This window comes from Corvus cornix, chromosome 5, assembly GCF_000738735.6.
Source record: "Corvus cornix cornix isolate S_Up_H32 chromosome 5, ASM73873v5, whole genome shotgun sequence".
Taxonomy (NCBI): domain Eukaryota; kingdom Metazoa; phylum Chordata; class Aves; order Passeriformes; family Corvidae; genus Corvus; species Corvus cornix.
Window position 1 is genome coordinate 12,989,806 of NC_046335.1, and position 23,429 is coordinate 13,013,234.

General features: G+C 38.4%; 1 long non-coding RNA gene across 5 annotated transcripts in view; it reads left to right on the forward strand.

Annotated features, from left to right (window-relative positions):
• Positions 1 to 200: 200 nt before the first annotated feature.
• LOC109144541 overlaps positions 201 to 23,429 on the forward strand; it is a 57,122-nt gene continuing 33,893 nt past the window's right edge. For all 5 annotated transcript variants that reach the window (XR_002045379.3, XR_002045373.3, XR_005602075.1 and 2 more), the window contains exons 1-2: positions 201 to 1,250; positions 16,100 to 16,172. This is a non-coding gene — a long non-coding RNA (uncharacterized LOC109144541). The remainder of the gene's footprint in view (positions 1,251 to 16,099; positions 16,173 to 23,429) is intronic.

The window sequence follows — 23,429 nt, forward strand, 5'->3', positions numbered from 1 at the left end:
TTCTCACTACTAAAAGAGAGTGGCTCTTCATTTCTTGTTCACTTGTTTTATAATGTTTAAGGATAATGGATGCTTTGAAATGAATCCTGATATACCTCGATGGAAATGAGAACTAGGCTCACTTCGTAGATGTTTGACTTAACAGTTTTGTATATGGCTCAGTATAATGTGAATAAATTTTGAGTCAGCTTGTACTTTTTAAAACTTCATCAGTGTAATATTTTGTGTTAAAAAAAAAAAGAAAAAAAGAAAAAAAGAAAGTGTTCATTTGTAGAATTACAACATGTAAAAAGTTCTTACAAAGGATAGGTGTTACCAGCCTCTGGTTTCACCAGATTGTAAAATGAATCGGTGGAGTGAGTCACACATTTCAGTCACAGTACCTGGCAGCCAATTCATTACTCACAAAGAGATACAGAAATGGAGTGTACGTACACTCATCACCAATAAAACATTTAACAGGTTTTCTTGACTTTAAAAAAAAATTCCATGTCTAGATATAACCCAGCTCAAGATTCCACTATGTAATTTAAACGACTGGCCCTAGAGATCAAAAAACACATACTGCAGATAATGTAGGTTCTCTCTGCATGTGTACAGCCTTTTCTAGGTAGCATTGTAACTGTATGCAAAGACAAAAGGTGTGAAATCATATCACTTCAGAAAGCAGGTTTCTTTTCCTGTCAAACACTGCACTTGGAGGCTTCTTGTTGTTCAATTTTTACAATATTTGCTATGTTTGATTGGGAAGCCTCATCCCAGGAGGAAAACTGCCTTCCAGCTTCCTCTTTTTCAGATCTATTGGGACCTCTTAGTGGTGGCAACAGTGACCAAAAACCCCCAAGCCCTAGCGATTCACAAGTCTGTACAATTTCTCATTTTTCCTTTCCTGTCATGGTTACAATAATGAAATTCTGTGGAGTATTGTGGAAGTAAACTATCCAACTCTTTGGTTTGCTTAAGAGGTAGTTTGTGGTCGGGTATCAAACAGACGTGTCGAATTACCTAACTTTAATTTCAAGTAATTGGTGAACAGAATTACCCTCAGGGTTGAGGGAATTATAAACAACGCAGCTCCTGGTAATTTTCTCCCCTCTGGATAGAGCCAAGTGGAAATTGCTGCTAGTGGGTATGTTACAGCTGCTTGTGACATTCTGAGAAGGTGGATATTTGCAAATAATACAGTTCATTTGACCCTCGCTGCTTGGCAATGAAAGAAAAACTATCTGAAGTACTTTCTTGGGGTTTTGGTAAGCACTATCCTTCTTTCCTGTGATTTCTGCAATAATCATTTAAGTGCTGGCAATAATTTGAGACAATTTCTTTTGAATAAGTTTTCATATGCACAGCATTAGTCTAATAAAAAGGACAATCCAGACTTGACCTCAAATGCTGCTCTTTAACTAACATTATGTCTGCAAAAGAAACATAAAGCTTATACTGATTAGGCAGAAAAAGAAATAATAATATGCATGATATGCCCTGTATGCATTTTGTTTATCCTAATTGTTATGAAGGGGGCGATGTGGAAGAATTCATGGGATTTTCACTTCCCAAAAGATTTTCTGTTGTCAATTCAAAGGACCTGATTCTGGTATCACTTACACTGTATTTCCTTGACTTGAACGGGTTTAATTTCTTTTTATGTAGGAAATGTCAACATACTCTCTTCATGTTATTCTATTCTGGACTCTCAAAATCAAGAAGTGAGGATAAATTCAAATCAGTTTGAGATAAATACCTGAGCTCAAGTGGTCTCTTTCAGACTTGATTGGCATTAAGTGGGAACCCAGCAGGTCTGTCAAAGCCTTTCTTAATATAAACCAGTCAGATTATTTGGGATGTCTCCATCTCTACACTTCATGTGTTGCTCTGTTTCCTCTGTTTGTTCTGATCACTGCTGAGACTGATGGGATTTTTGTTGCTTTTATACCAAACTGAACAGCCTATCCACCAGGCCACCTGTCCCCTTAAGGGCCTTTATGAAACAGTCTGTTGACCACAAAACTAACCACCAGTTGCTGAGTCAGGCTCATATGCAGAAGCAGAGGAATGATGGCCACACAATTTTTAAGTCCATGTTTAGAAAGTTAATGTTTCTGGACTGCTATAGCACTTAACAACATGCATATGGTATACATTCAAACCCTCAAACTGAAAACCTTGAAAAGCACACTGCAGGCACACAAGCCAAAGCCTGATGACTAAGAATTCAGCAAGCACCAGTCAGAACGTTGTGACTATGAGGCCACACAGCCCATAGTTAAAGACAGTAGGGCTGAGGTTCCCCATGGTCCGACACTGCACTCCTGAGGAGAGCAGAAGAAAAAGTGACATAGTCCACTGTAGGTGAGTTAAAAAAGGCTTTCAGCGTCTTAGTATATTATTGATAAAGGTGACAGTTGGTCAAAACTTGTAGATCCCAGATTTTGTGGAACAGCTAAGTATATCAGTGCTCAAAAGAAAAAAAAGCTTTAGGAAGAACAAAATTTTCAGTAGACTCTACTTAATATTGCTACGACTTTTACATGGTGAATTGCTGCTGTTTGCAAGATGAAACAATATACTAGGGGAAAAAAATAGGGGTTTAATTTTATGTTCTATATCTCTTTTCCAGGCTATTGTTAAGGGACAAAGGAAACCAAGAACCATATTGTAAGGCTTTGTGTGGCTGTGCCTTGAAATTTTTATTTCAAATAAAAATTGAATTTGAACTCTTCTAATACAAGAGATGAAAGGCATTACTGTGTTGACTTCTACATCAACTGCTGTAGTAATGAAGAGCGGCAATCCAGGCTCTCTCACTGAACAAAGATTTGGTTTTGCATGATGAAGTGTTTCTTTCAAGCGAGGGAGAAATCAGATATGAGATTTTTTTACTTTCTGGTGCCACAGGACATTCAGTGTCTTACTAGTTCAGCAGGTTTTAGTCTCAATTGCTTGTCAGGGCCTGTACACTGCCTCCATTTTGTTTGGTAACTGTTCATAATTTAACCAGGGACTGTTCTCTTTTATTTGCAAATGGTCTCTGCCTTCCTCAGTTTAGAGTGCCATCCATAGTGTCTGTGAGAGTGTTTGCTAATGCTTAGTTATTCTTATGGACAAATATTTCCGTGCTTGCAAGATAGGTAGTTCTAGATAGACAGAACTATTTGTCCATAAGGACAGTGATATTTGTGGGAGTTTTGTGGGGATGTCTCTAAGGAAAGCCAAAAATATCCCATGGTCAGTTTCTGTGGGTTTCAGATCGCATGTGAGAGGCTGAGAGGCAAGTCTTGGGCCTGCACATCTTGTTTTATTCCAGTTGAGATCAACGGGCAGATAGAGATTTGGCCCCAGGTGTTTTGAGCCTTTCCTTCCTTTTTAACTAGAGCTCACCTTATCACCCCCAAACTGTTTCAAACTCATCAGCTTTCAACTGTGGGAAACACTGAACAACTGAGTGAAGCCCTGTCTGTTTATGGGAAGCTGCTGCTGTGAGTGTCTGTCCGCACCAGTTACACCTCAGCCCCACTTCCTTCTGGCAGTACCCGTTAGCAGCACATGGCCCTCAGCAAACCTGCCCCATCAAAACCTCTTGATAGGTGCAGGATAGCATTTCAGCTGAAGTGCCTGGGCTTTGACATTTCTTTTTCAGCTGGTAAAAGCTCTCTTTGGATCTTTCAGTTATTTGATTTTTCTTTTCCTTTATTTATTTACTACTGAGCTATCTATGAGCAACTGGAGGAGACAAAACTCATTCTCTGGGATTTTCAAACTTCGAGAAAGCTATAAGACAGGAGGTTCTGCAAGCTGAAGTATTTCCTTTTTATTTTTTTCTATTTTATTACTCATTTACTATTTAATGTTAAAACTTCTTACATATAAAATCTTAGTTCCAGTGGCATATTTTCTCCAAACACTAATTCATTCATGTTTGTGGTATAGCTTAAGACTAAGTGAAGAACTTTCAGTTTTCTCTTCTTTTCCTTTAATTTCTTGATAATACAGAAGCAACATCACCAACATACTTTGTTCCTTCTTTTCATACTCCTTGCACTGATGAAATAAAGCACGCTAAAAATGTGTAAAGCCTCTAAAATGTAGGAGTGGCTTAAAAAGTGAGATATGTTTCTTTGTTTACAGTGATTTTAGAGTTTATATTCATCAAAATTTCAAGCTCTATTTGTTCAGTGCATGCTAAAAACATTTTATTCTGTACTGAGATCTAAAATGCTCCTGAAAGCACTTGAGTCCAGTAGTTATGAATGTAAAACAATAAAAAACTCACAGTGAAACTCTCACAACTATCAGCAGGTCTCTCAGGTTAATAAGCAGAAATTTTTCATCAAGACAGATTTAAAAAAAAAAAAAAAAGGCCAAGCAGTTTTATAGTTTATATTCTACATTACCATTTTTACAAAAAGATAACTAGTGTAACCTACTACATTTAATTTTTAATTAACATTAAAAAGTGAGTTTTAGTTTAATCCTGTTCTCTGGTTTAGCTCAGAAGTTTATACAGAAGTCTTAGGAGTGGCTATGTCTCCTGATTTCCCCAGATCTGGTCATTCTGATTAGATATTCAAGTTCTATAATTCTGTACAAGTCATTTCTCCTGAAGTTTACAGTGATATTCTTTCATTGAGAAAACATCTTTTTCTCCTCCTTCTACTGTACCCATTTTAAGGCTAGTTAGAAAAAATTAGTGTTAAATAAAAAAACCACAGGGGCTATGTTTGCAGTGTCATAGAATCACTAAGGTTGGAAAAGACCTTTAGGATCATCAAATACAACCATTTACTTATCACTGCTAAGTCCACCACTAAACCATGTTTCCTAAGCACCACATCAACATGCCTTTTAAATACCCTCAGGGTTGGTTACTCAACCACTTTCCTGGGCAGCCAGTTCAAAGGCTAGACCACCCTTTCAGCAAACAAATTTTTCCTAATATTCAATGTAAAACTCCCCTGGCACAATTTGATGTCATTTCAATTTGTCCTATAGCTCATTACCTAGGAAAAGAGACTGACATTCACCTGGCTACAACCTCCTTTCAGGCAGTTGTAGAGAGCAATAAGGTTCCCCCTGAACCTTCTTTTCTCCAGGCTGAACAACCCCAGCTCCCTCAACCACTCCTCATAAGAGCTTCTCCAAACCTTTAGATTCCCTTCTCTGGACATGCTCCAGCACCTCATTGTTTTTCTTGTCGTGAGGGGCCCAAAACTGAGCACAGAATTCCAGGTGCAGCCCCACCATTGCTGAGTATGATCACTGTCCTGGCTGTGCTGGACACACTATTTCTGATATAAGACAAGGTGCCATTGACCTTCTTGGCCACCCGGGCACACTGTCCAGGTAGACAACATTCACAGCCTTTCCCTCATCCACTAAGCAGGTCACCTTGTCACAGAAAAAATCAGGTTGTTAAAATAGGCATAGGACCTGTCTGAAATCCATGCTGAATGGCCCTGATCACCTGGTTGTCCTGTATGTGCTGTGTGATGGCACTGAAGATGATCTGCTCCATCACCTTCCCTGGCACCAAGGTCAGGCTGACAGGCCTGTAGTTCACCAGATCCTCTTTCTGGCTCTTAATGTAGATGGGTGTCACATTTGCCAACTTCCAGCCAACTGGCACCTTCCTGGTAAGCCAGGACCAATGATAAATGATGGAAAATGGCTCTTTGACTTCTGTCAGCTCCCTCAGTACCCTTGGGTGGATCCCATCCAGCCCCATAGACTTGCGTATGTCTAGCTGGTGTAGCAGCTTGCTGACCAGTTCTCCTTGGATTATGGGAGATCCATTCTGCTCCGTGTCCTTGTCTTCCACACTTAAGGAGCTGAGTACCTGAGGATAACTCGTCTTCCTATTAAAGGTTGAAGGAAAGAAGGCATGAATTACCTGAGCCTTTTCCTCATCCTTTGTCACTATGTTTCTCCCTCCATCTGATAAAGGATAGAGATTTTCTTTATCCCTCCTTTTGGTGCTGAGGTATTTACAGAAATATTTTTATTGTCTTTTATGCCAATAGCCAGATTAAATTGACTCTTCTAATTTCCCCCCCGCACAACCTCACATCATCCCTTTAGTTCTCCTGAGTGGCCTGCCCCTCCATTGAAAGGTCATAAACTCTCCTGTTTTCCCGAGCTCCAGCCAAAGCTCTCTGCTCAGCCAGGCTGATCACCCTGGACCAGGGAAGTTCAGAGAGGTAATAACCTCTCACCACTGGTTAGAGGCATTCATGCAGTGTAAACATGAGCATGTCCTCTGTCTGAGTCCCACCAAGTTAATAAAGGACATGAAGGGCAACGAAGAGCACTCATTTTGATCTGGCTGAGAACAAAACCACAGTATTATTTCTTTGCAGTTGTAGCACAATATCTTTTTCTGTTCTTTCAGCCAGGAAGACAGCATTATGACTTTGTTGAGCCATGTTTAGTCATACACATTTTAGAAAAGGTAGGGTTTTTTCCTTTGATAAAGGTTTTTTCTGATTATGAGAGAACACAAACTCGGCTCTCCTTTAAGAATGTTTAATGTTCCAGCTCAGAAAGCAAGTTCAAAAAGAGCACCAAAGGTGTTAAAACCCTACTGGATAACAATAAAGAAAACAAATTCTTATAGCACACAATAAAGCCAAGGCATTAAGAAAGACAGCAACACAGAAATATTGAGACTCACGTGATGCCAAATTATCAGCCACCCTCCTCTGTCCGTTCAACCAGAGACCAAATATCGTGGCTCTTCGTGAAAGGGGCCTGAATTAAAATATATACAACTCAATCCTCTGGAATATAATGCTTGAAACAAATATGACTAGGCAGAGAGAGGGTGCAGTAAGCAAACTGAAACATCAAAAAAAATTAAGAAGCTAAAACCAAAAAGTCCTTGACATATCACTAAAGGGTAAGAAACTCTCCACAATATAACAATTCTCTGTGCACAGAAACCTCACCTTCAACGATCTTTATAGTCTATATTGTGTATATTATTTACATCTGATCTTTCAGTTTAGTAAAACAAAAAAGCACCATCTGCCCAACCGCACTTTCCTTCCAGGAAATTGAAATGAGAACGGATGTTGTCTTTCGTGCTTATTTTCATTCTTTTTTTCATGTTTAACTCTTTGTACAGTCAGCATACTCTCAAAATGAAATGTAAACCAACATATTCCTTAGCCACTCTTTCCCAATGCACACAGCAAAGGGAGAAGGAAAAAAAAAAACCACAGGCATAGAAACATCAAAAAAATCCAACCTGAAATAGATTTCCATGCACAGTTATCACAATTAGAAGATGCGGACATTCATTGCCTATGTTCCTTGGCAGCTGTTTTTTCTTATAAGGCGTATTAGTCAAGCAGATAGAAAACAACAGCACAGGAGAATAGTCAATTAATCAAGGAGTTATCACTCCTTAGAACAAGATAAATCCTCTACCTTTGAGATTTCTGAAATGTTAGGGGTAACAGAAAGCCCCATCTTTCCTCCCATCCCCCAAATAAGCAGGGTTATGTGCTTGTGCTTATGTATTTAAGCATATATGTTAAAAAGGCGAAGAAGAAAGGCTTCCCGTTATATATTGATGTGTAGGTATGGCAGTATGGCAGTTCTCAGAAAATTCTTCAACATCTGCCTGTCCTTTTTTTTTTTTTTTGTGTTGTTATTCCTTGTGTAGTTACAATTAAGGAGCAACGTGCCTATCAGGCATAAATAGTCAGGCTGCAATCATATGCTCCAGGGAATGTTGCTCTTCCCATATTCCTTTTACAGAAAGTATCTGTATACATGCAGTTTAATCCTCATGTTTGTCTGATCATCTGTGAGTGTCTACGAAGTAAGGAGGGAGGATGATGAATTGCCTCAAAGCTCCTCACCACTCTGGGGTGGACAGAGACTATTTTTGACACCCAGTTTACATGAGGATAGCCACAGATCTGCTCAAGCCTACAAAATAACTACAGCAGCTTACTATGAGCTGCTCCAGTGATTCACTACTGTCATGCTTTGAATTTACCTGAGTGTCACCCCCATGTTGGATATGATCCCTTCTTCACTAGATGTGAAGGTTTCCACCTCTGTGTGCCTATGCACTAAGCACACCTCCTAGTGGCTGCGGAATGGGAAGCCAGAGATGGCTCCAAGCACCATCACAGAGCTGCACTGAGTGAATGACAACTGTGAATCGATGGACTGCTCCTTCCCCTTGCCCTTCTGGGTTGTCTGCTTTGTTCTTGGCAGAAATATTAACTTATAATATATAATTACAGCCCAGGTTACCATTCACAGTGTGCCCAGGGATTGGTTGCAATACTGAGAATGACCAACTACTAATTTTGGGGTTTTGTGAGAATTCTAATTGCAATCCCAAAAGGCTTTACACAAAATCCAAAAATTTCTTCTGGTAGCAGGAAAAGAGGACACTTTTGAGAAAATGGTCCACTGAGTAGGCTGGCTTGAAAAAGTTTTTTTTCAGTGCTTGCTTTGTTACAGCTATCCTGTATGACCCCAGATATTTCTTTGAGGGTTTTTTTTTTTTTGCCTAAATGGTGTAACACGGGTTCCAAAGAAAGATCTCAACAAACAAAAAGCAAAATGTATTAGTGCAGATATGAAAGTATACATCATAGCTTTACTGCTTCTAGTACCCATGCCAGACATATACCCACGTCTCTGTTTCTCTGAGGCATGGGTATATATCCTAAAATGTATTTTGAATCCTAAATTCTAGAAAAAAGTATTCGAAATAAATTAGGTGTTTAAGTACTTTTGAGATGGAGACTTCTAGACCTTCATTCTCCATGTCTAAAATACAGATAATAGATGCTCTTCCTTACCCAGATGGCCTAAGGATATTCATTAATCACATTAAGATTGTGAGGTGCTCAGCTACTATAAATAGAGGAGTTTCATGATCTTCAAAATGGTGGTTACCTAGGAGATATATAGATCAACATATCCCTACTTTGCTTTGCCATTCCTTGAGGATAGCATGGCCATGCTTTTTACTGATCTGCAACCTCCAGCTTTTACTGCTGCTCTGGCCAGTGCCAAAACCACAAGTAGAAGACATATAAGCTGTGTTTTCTAATTTGCTGACTGTCCCCCTCCTCTCTTTCCCATAAGTGTAGAAAGCCTCAACTCTCTGCATTATCAATTTGTAGGCTTTAAAATGCCCTTCTGGAAATTTTACCTCTTTTTCTTTTTTTTTTTTTTATTGGAGTAGTGCAAAGTAAAAAGCTTGTAAAGCTATCTAGTTCTATGCTGATCTTTAGCTCAATGATAAACAACTTTGCTCACTTAAATCAATTTTATGTAAAAACAACAGTGAAGGCTGAGTGTTTTGCATGTGGAGAACCTTTTTGATGGAGAAATTGTGCAGCAGAGGAAGCAGAGAATTGGGATGTACCACTGTACTGAGAATTGCTCAGCTCTATGATATAGACCCTGAGCTGCTAACAGATATCCTTCTTTAGCTACAAGACTGTGCTTTTGGAGTAAAGAAGATCACAACTCCATCTGTACTGTTGCTGTGATGTACTGAGTGGGAGTTGTGTACAGGACAGTGAGAACTGTGAAGTTCGAAAGTGGTCATGGATTTATTATAAAGAGAACTCTCGAGCTGTTTGGTGGTGTTTTTTTTTTTTTTTTAACTTATCCTGAATGAAGCTTTTAAAATTTTTGATGTGCTCAGTTAACTATCTGAGAAATTGGTTTACTGCTTTTTTTTTTTTTTTACTTTTAGATACTAAGCAGAATCCCAAGAGCAAATATACCATGTAATGTGGCTTTTTTTATTTTCATGACAGTTTCTGGTTAGAAGTGGAAAACCTCTGGTAAGAATGACTTACAATATGAGATTTATATGCTAGCATCCCAAACTCAGATGCTACCTTTTGCAGGTTGACTATCACTGAGTTGGTAAATAAAGATATATCCTAAAGAAATTAATAGAAAGGATCTGAAACTCCTTAGCTGAATTTTATGGAGGTTTCCAATAGAGAGTTTCGGGGATTTAAAGCCATTTAGAATGTTGATATGGGCATGGATCTGATTCTAATGTGATTTTCAACTCCTTATGAAAGAATGTAAGAAAGCACACCTTGACAAGCCAACAGCTGGTTCAGCCCAGTGCTCTGTCCCCAGGCACCACAATTGCCACTGCTGGCTAGGGAAATCCCAAAAAATGTGGCAGAATCTGGCAATCCAGTCCCATCCACAATGATTGGATTAGGGCTATTAGAGGGTACACCTTCACTTAATCCATTTAGCATCCCTTTATGGACCTGTGGTCCATGATAAAACAGCCAGATTTAAAGCCCCTTAAAAACTCAGAAATCCTCTGGGGGAAACCCTGGCAAGCTCCTTTAGTCTGTTATCACTGTTGGGTGCTGCTTTAATCCAGGAGCTGCAGTCGCAGTGTGCAGCCGGAGCAGAGCACGACGGCGATAGCGCTGTCATGTGAATGAGCTGTCTCAGCACTGCACAGCCTGCTCTTTACTGTGCACAGAGACACATCAATACTGAATATAGTGTGTTAGCAAAACAGAATGGAAATCTTTCAGGTGAAGAATGGCTTCACTGATTGCTTTGCTCTACCAGAATGGGGTGTGTTTTCAGGCATTCTGATAAATGTGTGCTATTTTTCAGCCATTCAGTGTGAAGTGCTGTAGGTTTCATATAAACTTTTATTGCTCACCACAGGCATGGAAGGATTGATTACATTGTTTGGGGATTTCCTGACTTCTGAGGCTGCCTTTTTAGTCAGCCTTAATACAGCGTAAGTAGGGAACAAAATGCTACTGTGCTACGCAGTAGCCTGCTTTCTACCTTTGCATTTTTAGGATCAGGCCTTCTGGTTTGGAATGGGGTAGACAACACCCAGCCTCATCCACATGATTTCTGACCATCTCCAATGCCTGAATGCAGCTGGATTGCTAGTGATGACTATGATGATGTCTTGCAACTATAGGAACAAGGGACAGAATTTAAGGGTTATTTCATTTTATTACTTATACTTTGGTCAAACTGTGATCATTTCTGAAAAGGAAGCGAAAGACTGACCTTGGAGTTGGGGTGCTGTCAGTGTCTGAAATGTACAAGACAATTTTGGTGAGTCTATGCTGAAATTTCCTTCCTGTGGGGAAATCAAGAGCAGCTGATAACTTTTTTGAGGTAAACAGCTTAATATGCTCAAGTGGGGACTCCTCTGAGTGGGGCACATTCATGCTGAGCCCTAACTGCTAACTTTTAGTGAATTTATAAAATACCTTAGGGTTTCTGAATCAGTTACCAGAGATATCACCTTCTCTCCAATTCTGACTTAATGAACTAATCATGTTTCACCCATTCCCTTTTGCATTTTCAGACCTCAGGCTTACTAGAACTCAGTTTTACCAGTTCTCAGGTCACATATTCAACTGAGAATTTTGTTTTTCTGTATAATAATTTTTACTTTATCTGTGGGGACAAACATAGAAACCCCAAACTTTTATCATTGTATAAATTTCTTTTGATTTTTAGTAGGACTAGCTATAGCCCTCACAAAGCCATCAGCCTGGATTTCAACTACATCAGACCCTGAATATACTCAAATTGTACTGTAGTTTCATGTAGGATTCTTCTCACCAGTATTTATTAGCTATGCAGCACTCTAGTATATTCTTGATTACTGGGCAAATGTCAGAAATATCTCCATAAAAACGAATGTTGCATTTGTTGGCAAAAATCTAGCAAAAGGAGACTGGTGCCCTAGGCATTATGAAAAATACAGGCTTTCAATAAATAAATAATTCAATTCAATTAAAACAAATGTCTGTCCTGATGTACCATAGTTTCTAATTTCTTTAATAAGCATTCTTGGGAGGTGTTTATCAGAAGTGATCCTCAAAAAAATCCTAAAGGAAGGTTCTGTCAGAAAGCAGAAGTTGTGATGTCACTTTACTTTTCTGCCAGGGAGAGTGGTGTAAAGCTCCAAGACAATTCCAGCTCAGAATAAGCTTGCAGAGTTGATGTTATGTATGGAAATGTGAGCTTGGACTACTGGTACACACAGGATCCTCTCTCCTGGAAACGCCCTACTCAGAGAGACACAGTGGACAAAGAACAAGATAAGGAGCTAGGGAAATATGCAAATCCTGTGCTACTGGGTCTACTGATGGCCTTAGCCATGTGCAAAGACAGTGATGCACTGAAGTTGTTTGTAGCAGCCTTGGCTAGCTCTGCACACTCCCAGACTCCCACCAGGGAAGCCACAGACACAGCCCAGTAGACACAACACAGCCAACTGGCTGTGCAACTGTCTATTTAGGTCTCTGAGCCTAATATTTCCTACTGGCTAGTTGCCTCTGGAGGTTTAGCAACAGCCTCTGTGCACAGATATGGGGATAGAGTTTATGCTCTATCTGCTGGCCTGAGAACAGAATTTTCCTCATACATTCCTGGCATCTTTATCACCTTCCAACCTAATACTGTACCCTAACTTAATCCAAAAAACAGGGTGACTCAACAGACCTGCATTAAAAACCCCTGAGGGAGGTTCACCATTCTGTTTTTCTGCCTGAATAGATATGTGGGAGGGTAACAATGTGTTGAAAAGTGAGAACATTTAGGCACAGAATCTTCCCAAGAGTGAGTGCTCACACTGCCTACCAAAGCAGCTTGAGGGCAGAATCTGGCCCTTAAATATTGTCAGATATCTGGGCAAACACAAACAGTTTAGCTGAAACTGCCTCCATTTCTCTTGCTCAGAAAGACTTCAGTTGACAATATCAATTTTTGAAGGTAAAGCCTGGGTGAGTGATCAGATCCTTACCCTTCCTTTCCTCTGAAGGGAGATTTGTAGTCTCACTTGAAACCAGCCATCAACTCAAACTGAGATTTGCAGGGTACAAACCAGACTTATGCTGATGCCCCAAAACTCAGATCTTGATCTAGGTTTGAAATGGTGAGACTGACAGTGGAGTAAGAAGCCACCTAATCCAAACCCACATAAATCTATATATCTCCCTTTTTTAAAAAAACTTATCAATACACCACATTGATTTCAGCTTATACAAATTCTTTAGAAAATTTTCATGATAGATTAATTTTGTCTCATTATTATTTACTCTTCACATGCTGTATCACACAGGTGTGTGATATTTTCTACAGAAATTCTTCACAGAGCTCTAAAGGAGAGTTCATCTGTACAGTGCACAGTATGCTACAGCCAGCAAAAGGGGAAAGGAAGAGAGAAAGGAAGCAGAGATGCAGAGAAATTGGTGCTATTTCTTGCCATACAGAGTTGCCAAGTACTTTTAATTTACATAAATGACTTAATGATGATTGTATGATATTTAAAATTACTGCCACCCACCACAGATGCCTTAAAACTTTTATCAATATGTCACTTTTACTATCTATTTGATTGTAAAAATGCAGAGATCATTGGGAAAAACATAGCTTGTTGCCAGTCCCTAAAACCCAACTCTGTGACCCTTCTGGATTAAAATAAAAAAAAAAGTAGCAACAAAGATTCTTCTACTAGTATCAACACGATTTACATTTACATGAACAAATAAGCTGTTTCACACAATGGAAACAATAATAAACTAGGACAAGAACTGTGACCAGCCTGGGACCTATTAAAGACCCCTCTAGACCTGGCAGGAATCTGCTTTTTCTATCTCAGGGACAATCTCCCTGTCACCCCTCCAAGTCTAATTACCTTTTTAAATTCATATCTAGAACCACAGGCTGCCTCATGGGATTAAGCATAGTATGCTTTGCAAATTGAAAATAAGATAGCTGTTAGGAATATATACTTGCCTCTATGATTACAGCAACAAACAATGGCAAAACACTAATTTACATCTATTATAACGGTGAAAAAAAGCTCAGGATTTCCTTTGTGTTATAGGCAAGAGATAAATCTGCAAAGGTGAGATTCTAAGAGGTGTAGGCTCTAATGAGGGAGATTGTCTTGCAGAGCAGGTAACTGGCAGGATGACATCAACTCAAAGTTATGAGGATTCAGTATATCATTAAATTTATTTACCATAAAATGGATTGAGCTTTTTTTTAATAGCAAAACTATTCATAAGGAGAGGAAGTTTATATATATCTGTGGGTTGGAAGGCATTTGTGTGGGGTGAAACAGTGCAGAGCAGTGGCAACAGAAATCCAGTCATGCCTGGATCTAGGATTTTTAAAGGTGCTTTATCTAGTAGAAATGAATACAGCATTTACAAATTGAAAATAACTCTGTAAACTCAGATAAGATTGTCTTGGTAATATTTTACCAAGGAAGCAGCTCACCACTGCTTACTTTCAATTAGCCATCTAAATCATAGCCTATACAAAAAGCAATCCCTGCTGCCTTGCAGTAATAAAAAAGAAAAAAAAAAAAAAGAAAAGAAAAGAAAGTTAGACTAGTTCCTAAGAGTTTTGATTCATGTTGCTGAATATAGATCTGTAATCTTCTCCTTGGAGCCTATAGTTTAATGTAACTGCTTGAAAGTACTTCCCTTCTGCTGCTGGCAAAGATATTTTTTTTTCTGAAATGAATGGTGATACATTATAGATAAACCTTCACGATTAATTTTGTTTTGACTTGAACTTCTGAATAAGAATATAAGCTCCAAAGTAGTTTCTCCCCAGATAGTAACCATGTTGTTATTTTTGGATCGTATTGTAGTAGACATTTAGAGAAGCCTAAATTTAGAATGAAAAAAATAATTTGATTGTCATCAAAAGTTTTAGCTGTAAGATTAAAGGTGGCTTTTTTAAAAAAATATTTTTATTAGTTATCTGCAATGAATAACGAATAGGCAAGTTTTTTGGAAACAGTATTCAACTTCACTGGCTTCACTGGTCTACAAAATCCACAGAACTAAAAGTCTTGGAGGGCTGATTGGTCAAACTCACAGGTTCAATTTGTATCTACACCTTTTCAGTGGTTTGCTGGTAGTGTGCTGGTAAATTTGAAGAGCCAAGCAGGATGGCATAGGAGCCCTTGCTGTGACAGTGACTTTGTGAGGGTCCAATACTGCATGAAAATGAGAATTTAGACAATTTCAATAATGTGAAGAGACAGTTAAGAGACTGAAGAATAGCCAGAGTTGTTGTAAATTACTACATGTAGCATTTTTGCAGCAGCTAAATCTGATTCATGAATTTGTCTGAAAATTAGTTTCCCTTCCTTCTCTCTGACTGTTTTTTAACTAAAATAACTACTCTTTATTTTTGCCCAGTTCTTCAATTTCTATTGTAGGTTTTTTTCCTCATTTCTGTTGAAAAGCATTTAACCCTGCTGTACGGGCTGAAAACTGTCTTGAACCTGTCACCTGTTGTGGTTTTTTTCTTCTTTAGTAGTTCTGGGAGAAGTTTTAAAACAGGTGGAATACCCAGATCGTCTGAATTACCAGCAAAGCTCCACCAATTTCACCAACAAAGAGGAATTTTTTTAATTTAAAAAAATATTAAAATTAAAAATTACCTGTGTGCTATTACACAGTATCTACAACATACTGTATATAAAGGCTTTTGGAAAGCTGGGTGCTATGAAATGCACCTGAATGATTTTACTTGCCTTCATAAAAGGATGAATGGTGCTTGCACCTCCCTGAAAGCTGTTAGCCCCAGGCAGGAAAGGAGTTTTTCACTCTCCATCATTGTCTTCTGTTTAATGAGTGATTTACTACCAGCTAAGCACATGCCCAGTGTTTTAAAGCTTTTGGAGTGTCCCATTGAAATCAAGAGGTTTGATATATGCTGGGATTACTCCTTGCTGAAGAGTGAGGTTGATGTTTCACTGCCTTGCTGAAGAAAGATCTGATTATTGAAGACTAATTTGATCAGCAATTTGGTCACTTAAGACAGTGAAACAGGGAAACAGTGCTTGGGGGGTTTTTTGCATTATTTTTTTTTTACCTAAGAGATTCAAAATTTACAGTAATGAATTGGATATTTTATCCTTAAACAAAAGTAAATTTTACATAAGCCTTCAGAAAATTTCAGATATTAAGAAGCACAAATCCACAAACTCCAAATTTCTCCTCCATCTGTAGATTATTTTGGCCTACCTGCATCATTTTGTTGTATGACTTCACTGAAACTCCATCTATATCTGCAGGTGAATCCACTGCTCAGATTATGGCAATAGTTTCTCCTCCTGCAAAGAAGCTGGAAACATCTCAAAAATTGCTGTGAGTACTACCTGAATTGTATCTTTGCTTGCTGACCACTGGGCATTTTCAGCCACAGGCATTGATCACAACCAGCCTCAGGGTCAGCTGTGTGGTGCAGGGCTTCATCAGATCCTAACACAAAATAACTCCTGTTAGCTACCTCTATGGCTCACGTGGTGCACAGGACCATTGTACAAAAGCAGAGACAGGCAGGGAGAACCCATATGAAAATGCAGTGAGAATTTATTTTACAAAGAATTTTTGTAAGCCTCATGACAAACAGAAGCCCATGGGCTGCTGTAAATAGTCCACCACAGATGTTCACTTGGAGGATACACAGACCTAATTCCTAAAGCAAAGTTGTTTAAAAAGGGAGAGGAACTAAAAGTGAGAAGCTGAGCCAGACTATTGCATTGATAATATTTTTGCTTATTTTTTGGATGTGATTTCAGCTTTACTTTTTGTCTTTTATTTTAAGGACAGCCATTTATATTGCAGTGAAATAGAAGTCGAATATCCTACATATGCCATAAGCTGAGCTATAGCACAGCCATCCAGCTGTGATCTTTTCTGTACCTGAGCAACGTCTCAACAAAATCCCATGTGTATTATATGTGTATATATGGACAGATTTGTACCAACTCTGCATTGTTACACTTGACTTGCTCTTTTTTTTAATTATGTAAAAAAATCACATTAAGCTGAATCTAATTACTGCAATGTATATTAGAAGCAGGGCACCATCAAAATTTTATTTAAATTAATCAGGTTTTGATTTAAGATATTAAATTCAAATTAATCATGTAAAAATGGAAATGATCCTTGACGTGCTTCCAGCTGTGACTTCAGTCTGTTTTCTCGTGTGAGTCACTTTCGGGATGTCTTGGGGGGAACATTACGAAAATTCACGCCGGTGCTATTTCAATTAGAGTTATTTAGCAGGACAGATGTAAAGAATACGGTATAATTAAGAAGGAGCTGATGACATGGCTACAGACTTTCAGGATCAAAAAAAAAAAACTGTTAGTGAAAATTGACTACTGGTCATGTAGTCCAAGTTCAAATATGCTGGGGTTAAGCACTCATTAATGATGGAATGAGGTCTTTAGATAGACCGTTGAACTCTTCCTCTGGAGCAATCTGCAGAATTCTGCCCTGGAAATAACTTTGAAGCTTCATTAGCAAGCAGATGATACCTGATAACATCATTTTAAAATTCTTAAAATAATTTTCCTCCCCTTGGTGCCTAATCCTTTCTGGCCAGATAACTTCAAAGGCCTTCAGAAAAACCTAGAAGTGGCATATAATCGCCAATATAAAAGAGGCATTACACATATATGTACATGTATACACTCAAAACATTGTTAAAATCATGATGAATACAAGCTGCCAGGAATACTAAAATTTCTTCCAGCATTGTTAGTCTGTGCTACCTGCATGCTTCCTGACTGAAACCACAAAGAGGATGGGGGCTTTCCCACACAGATTCCTGACTTAGTACTTATTTATATCTCTTTATACCATCAGTATTTCTACTGTGAAAAGTGATGTGCACATTGTTTTTCTTATTCAAGAATAGGACAACACAAACATTTTTTCTTATGTGCTGTAATAGTATACAGCATAAACTTGGGAAATATTTTACAAATTCTTTCACCTGAAATTAAATCTCCCAGGTAAAGCTCTCAGACTTTTCAACATGAAAAAAGATCAGAGAGACGACATCCGTTCCTTCTTGTACTTACAGATCTCCTGAAAATATGTGTATTTAAACATGCTTCTTATGGTTGCTATCCAGGGCTCTCAGTATCTGTTCCCTCCTACTGAGTAATAGTAAAAGCCAAGTTAAATTTAAAAAATGCACAGTACATACTGTACACCCATAATTCTAGATTAAATATTGATTTCCATGGTGTTTTTTCCACGGATTTTGCAATCTTTCTCTTCCCTCACCAATGTCCCATTGACACTTCCCTCTGCAAAGCAGCATACAACTGAAAATATTTTCTACAACTAAAACACTGCTTTTAACTAAAAGAAAAAAATATAGTGTATGAGAATAAAATAATCTAAATATCTAGCTCTGTATATCTGGCAGCATCTTTCAGAAACAGATTCCAGAATCTGTAGAAGCCTTATTTGCTGTTTTAGGGCTGCCATACGCTTCAGCAAGGAGCTGTACCCAAAGGAGGAGCGATGCACCAGACCAAGCATGCCTGGCTATCCACAGAGGATTGGCAGTAAACAGCATATTACACTTACCACAGCTTACCTATTATGCAGATTTCAAGGCAGGAAACTGCCTGCAAAACAAGTATACAGTGAGCATAAACTTTTTTGTTATTGTGGTAGTTGATGGTGTTGTTGTTACAGCAGGAGAAATTATATGATTCATTGATGGTTTCTGCTTCCTACTCATAAGATATAAACCTACATAATGATTGTTCTTTAATAGTATTTAAAGATATTTTTAAACAAACTGTGTGGGAGTTTAAGATAATAATGGTTTCAGTTTTTCAGGAAGCACTTTTTGGAAAAGTGTATGACTATTTTAATATTAAAAATGGTTCCTCATAAGAAACAAGAATGCTGTAAGTAATTTGCAAGAAAGAGTATGATAAAAATATGCTCAATTTATTCACTTTTCCACTTAAAATTTATTTTTTCTTTCGGCATAACAGCTGGAAAGAACAATCTTTTTTTCCATAGGCTAGGCTGTTGCTTGAATGACTGAAATGCATTTTCCCAGGAGAGATGCACAGGTTCATTTCCCATCTGGGTATTTTTCCCCCCTCCTGTTTCCACCTCCCCTCCTCCAGGACCAAAGCAGATTGGTAATGAACCATAGGTTTCCACTGATATAACTCCGTACACACCTAAGACATATGTCAAACACAACAGTGCTCTGTGTGAAGTACAGATCAGCCCAAAGATGTCTGTGGTCCTATTTCTCAGTCCTTCCTCTAGGCCTGTGTGAGTGGGCTCTAGTAACCACATTTGTAGGATGAAGACACATGGACTTCAGACTGATATCTGGTCATCTAGGAGCTGGGGTTAATCACCTCAGGAGGGAGAGCACAGATTCCTGTAGAGTTCCTGAGGGAAGAGAGTTGGGTGGGGGAGCACATAGATGGTATGAGATGAGAACAGGAACAGTCCTCAGGGCAGTGGAGTCTCTCTCCTTACCAGAGGAATGGCCTTGTCCACATGGTAAATATCATGTCCTCTCCAAGGCCACTGCAGTCACTGAGCTGTTGAACCCATGGCATTTGCCAGTGAAATGTTATGTGTTGCCAGCATAGTGGAGAGGGCTAAAAACCCAAATTGTGGGGAAGCTTTATTTTAATGAAGTAGAAGCTGAAACTCTGAACTGGGACTTCATGTGATGATGCTCAATCCACAGATTTTTTGCACAGTCCTGGTGCTATTCCATAACTTTTCTCAGTTCACTCTATGTGGAATAATGGCCACAGGATGAATATGCCTTTCTTATCTCTTTCCAGTCTGGTTAGACTGCAAACTCTTTGTGTCAGTGAAGGACTATGCATTTCTCAGGGCATTGTGTACCAAGGCTTAGTTAAACCTAAAACCAATAAGGTATGCAAATAATATTGGTAATAAACACTAGTATTTCTGTATTGTCTCAAAATTATCATGCTCTAACATTTTTATAGAACCTCTATCACAGATGAGGACTTTCTCAATCAAAGAGCATTTCATTGACTTGTTCACAGCCTTAATATCAATCTGTGAGAGGGCATGGTTCAGATCTATTAATTTGTGATGTTTCCTCTTAATTTTGAAACACTATCAGTATATCTTGGTTTAGTATATTTGTATTTAATTTATTTGCCTTACCCAAAATGTATAAGCTGTTGGCTATTTCTCATTGGTTTATAACTACAGTGAGACAGATACAATATAAAGCTATGAGGTGTCACGGGACTCTGGAATTGACATGAAGACTGGTTAGTATGTATGAAAACTGTGTATGGAAATTCTGACTTTTGCAGCTGGAGCCTTCATTCTGTGGATGAGTTGAGGTGTTTCTCTCCAGAGGCCATTGACACAGGCACTTGGGCTGACTCAGCAGGAAAATCTGGTACTTTGGGAAAATTCTCTTGAGAAAAAGAGGTGTTACAAAGGTGAAACCAATATTTTTACCAGTCCAGCCCCTTTTGGAAAGCAATTTTGTGCAGCACAATAACATTTGGGTCCTGTAGTCAGTGCTTTCATTCCTTCTAAGGCAAGAAAGAAACCACACATAATATATTACAGAGCAGAGATGCTAATTTTAAAAGTGATTTTCCAGGCAACTGAGCATGTCCCATGGGTTCCACCTGCAAGCTGAATGTTTATGTTTAACTTTGGAAAAATCTTTTTCAGGCTACTGAGAGATGAATATGGCTGTGTAAATGTATTTTAGAGGCCCTGCAAAGCTCCCCCTCACTAAGTGATTAAAGCCATTTTCAGAGGAGAGGTAATCACTGCCCAGCTGTGAGCACACCGTACACCAGTGGAAGAGCCTGGGTGTGTCATCTCAAAGCAAGCAGTGGGCTAAGGACACTGGGAGAAATTTGCATGTTCAGCACACCTCAGCCAGCTCTGTACAGAAAACAGTACAGTACTTAAACCACCCAAAATTCTGAGCTTGGCTGTTAATTAAAAAATCAAGTCCCTGATTCTGAGCCACTCTGCTCTAAGGAGCAGTAAATATTGACACAGAGTAGAAGTCAATGCTGCGAGCCTTTCATTGTGGACAGCTAAACAGGCAGTGTAGTCAATTTTCCAAGTTGCATCAGGAATCATGCCATCTTTGGTGTTGTTATTAACACCTGTAGGATTTAAAGAAAAAAACCTTCTTTATTTTATTTTAGCAATATGTGCATTTATAGCTCTTCTGTTTGCCAAGTACAGTTTGAAAAAAATGAACGTTTAAAAGTTCAGTCGATTTTATTTTAAAGCAAATATTTAAGATGGGCTTTAAAATATTGTGATTTCTACACCAACTTCACATTATTTTGGGAGCTGATTCTGGATTTTTGGATATTGATGGCAGTCAATTTGGACACAAAATCAGAATGCAGTTCACATCCTTTACTAGGTGAGTGAGTGAGGTATTGGATAAATTTGAAATTGTAATTGGATGCCTTAGATCTGCATCTAATTCATGTAACTTATGATAAATATAAATTAATAAATGACCATGCTACATTTCTATGCACATGAAAAGCAAAAATCTGCAACCTATAGGATATTCTTCTGACCCAGAGGAAAGTAAAAATTCTAAACTAACATAATTCTGTAATCCTCTCTTTCATGAGCACAGTCAAAGTACAGAACTACACAGGATTTAGTTCTGATATTGAGCTTTTTCAGACTAGAAGATTCCCAAAGTCTGCTCAATGTAATGTTAGTACAGACAATAATTCAGACGAGTTTTTAGTAAGTTTCTCCTGTTTTGATGCTACTTCAGCTTTTGGACCCTGATAGTAAGTAATTATGGAAACACTTCTAATTTCTCACTGTAGGGTAGAGAGGTGTTTGAAATTCACACTCTTCTAAGTCAACTTTGATTGGAGGTAAGGTAATCATTTGAGGCTGAACAATGCATTAAAGAACCTTGGCAAAAATGAGATGCCCTCTAGACAAGAAAAGGGAAGTTTGGCTGAAGGTGTTCAAACAGGTCCATGAAGACAGGTGTTTGTATCTGTGCAGAGAAGTTTTTAGAATTAGAGATACAGTCCAAAATCAGAAATCTGTATTAATTTGTCCTCCAGATTAGAAGTCACAAGGAATCTTCTTATTTATCTTTAGAATAATAAAAAAAAAAGTTGATCTGGAATAGGTTCTTGTCAGTTTTAAAGTACAAAAACCATAATCTGTGATTTTTAAAAATCAACTTAAAATATTTAAAATCCATCCTAATTGAGGCTCACTTGGTTCACTTTATTTTTAAGGACAATAATTCCTTGTCAGCTACCCTCAAATTACATATTACAAAGTCTTACCATTTTCCCGTGTAGAAGACACAACTCTAGATGAATTTGGTTTTTGTCTGGATTTCCCATCCTCCAATTTCTGATGTGTTTACATGAGGGTATTTTTAGGACTTCATATTTTCCTAGTTTAGTAGCAGCAGAGTGCTGTGAATAGCTTAACAATTCATTGGAACTTTACACTATCTTAACCTGAGAGAGAAGACTCCTAATTATAAACTAAGTACAAACTGCAGCCTTGTCAGAGTGATTTTATTATCCTGATTGCATCAATTTTGACCCTCTATGTGGCTGTGTTTTTTGGGACATCAGGAGTCTAACAACTGAAAACAAGCAGAAGACAGCTGCTTTTGTCTCACAGAAGTCTCTGGATATATTTAGCAATTTAGCCTTAAAAGTAAGCTGTTTTGCTGGTACTATTGTAAGATGCACCGTTTCTCAGTGGGACCCACATGTTTGCCTTAATCTCATAGATTTCTCATTTTTGTTCTTAACCTACTTCCTTTCCAAGAGGTAAGGGAACTTAAGCAGCAGCCGCCAATAGCAAATGAAGTGGGAGGAAGCAAAGAATGAAAAATAGGCTGTGATTTATAAAAAGAATGTAAAAATCTCTGATTATATAATGATGTACAGAATATGCCAGCTACCAAAGAAAACTATGACATCACTGTTAACTTAGAGAGCTCCCTATTTATCACTGCTCTGGCATAAAGACAGCTTCTGAAGTAGTTTGAAACCCATAATCTTTAAGTTACATATTGAGAAATGATCCCTCAGTCCAAACTGAAGTCCAAACTGTAGAAAGAGAGCTTGTTATCTGAGGGAAAGTCATCGATCCCAAGTTAGCTTTTATTTATTCTTGTTTAAATTAGAAAATGAAATGTGATTCCATACAGAGGTAGAAGTTGATGTGGAATGTCTCCTGGAGTTTTTGAATTAAGAAAGTAAACTAATGGAAGGTGGATTAAACCAAAAGATTTAGTTGTGAATTAATGTTAAATAATGACCACATACACCAAAGAGTTCTGAAAACCTAATGGCTCTTAGTAGGAGAAAAATCCTTATGTAGAAATATGGGCTTTGGCTCCTGTGGATAAAAGAGCAAGGGTTGGAAAACAGATCTGTATCTTTAAATGATTTCTCTGCTGCTCTGCAAGGACAGAGGGTGGCAGCTGTGACCACTCACTCCCCATCCTCCTGCTTTGTTGTATTTGCTGCTGCACTGGGAGCCCTCCTGGCCACAGGTGAGCAGCCTTGCCATCTGCAATCCTCAGTA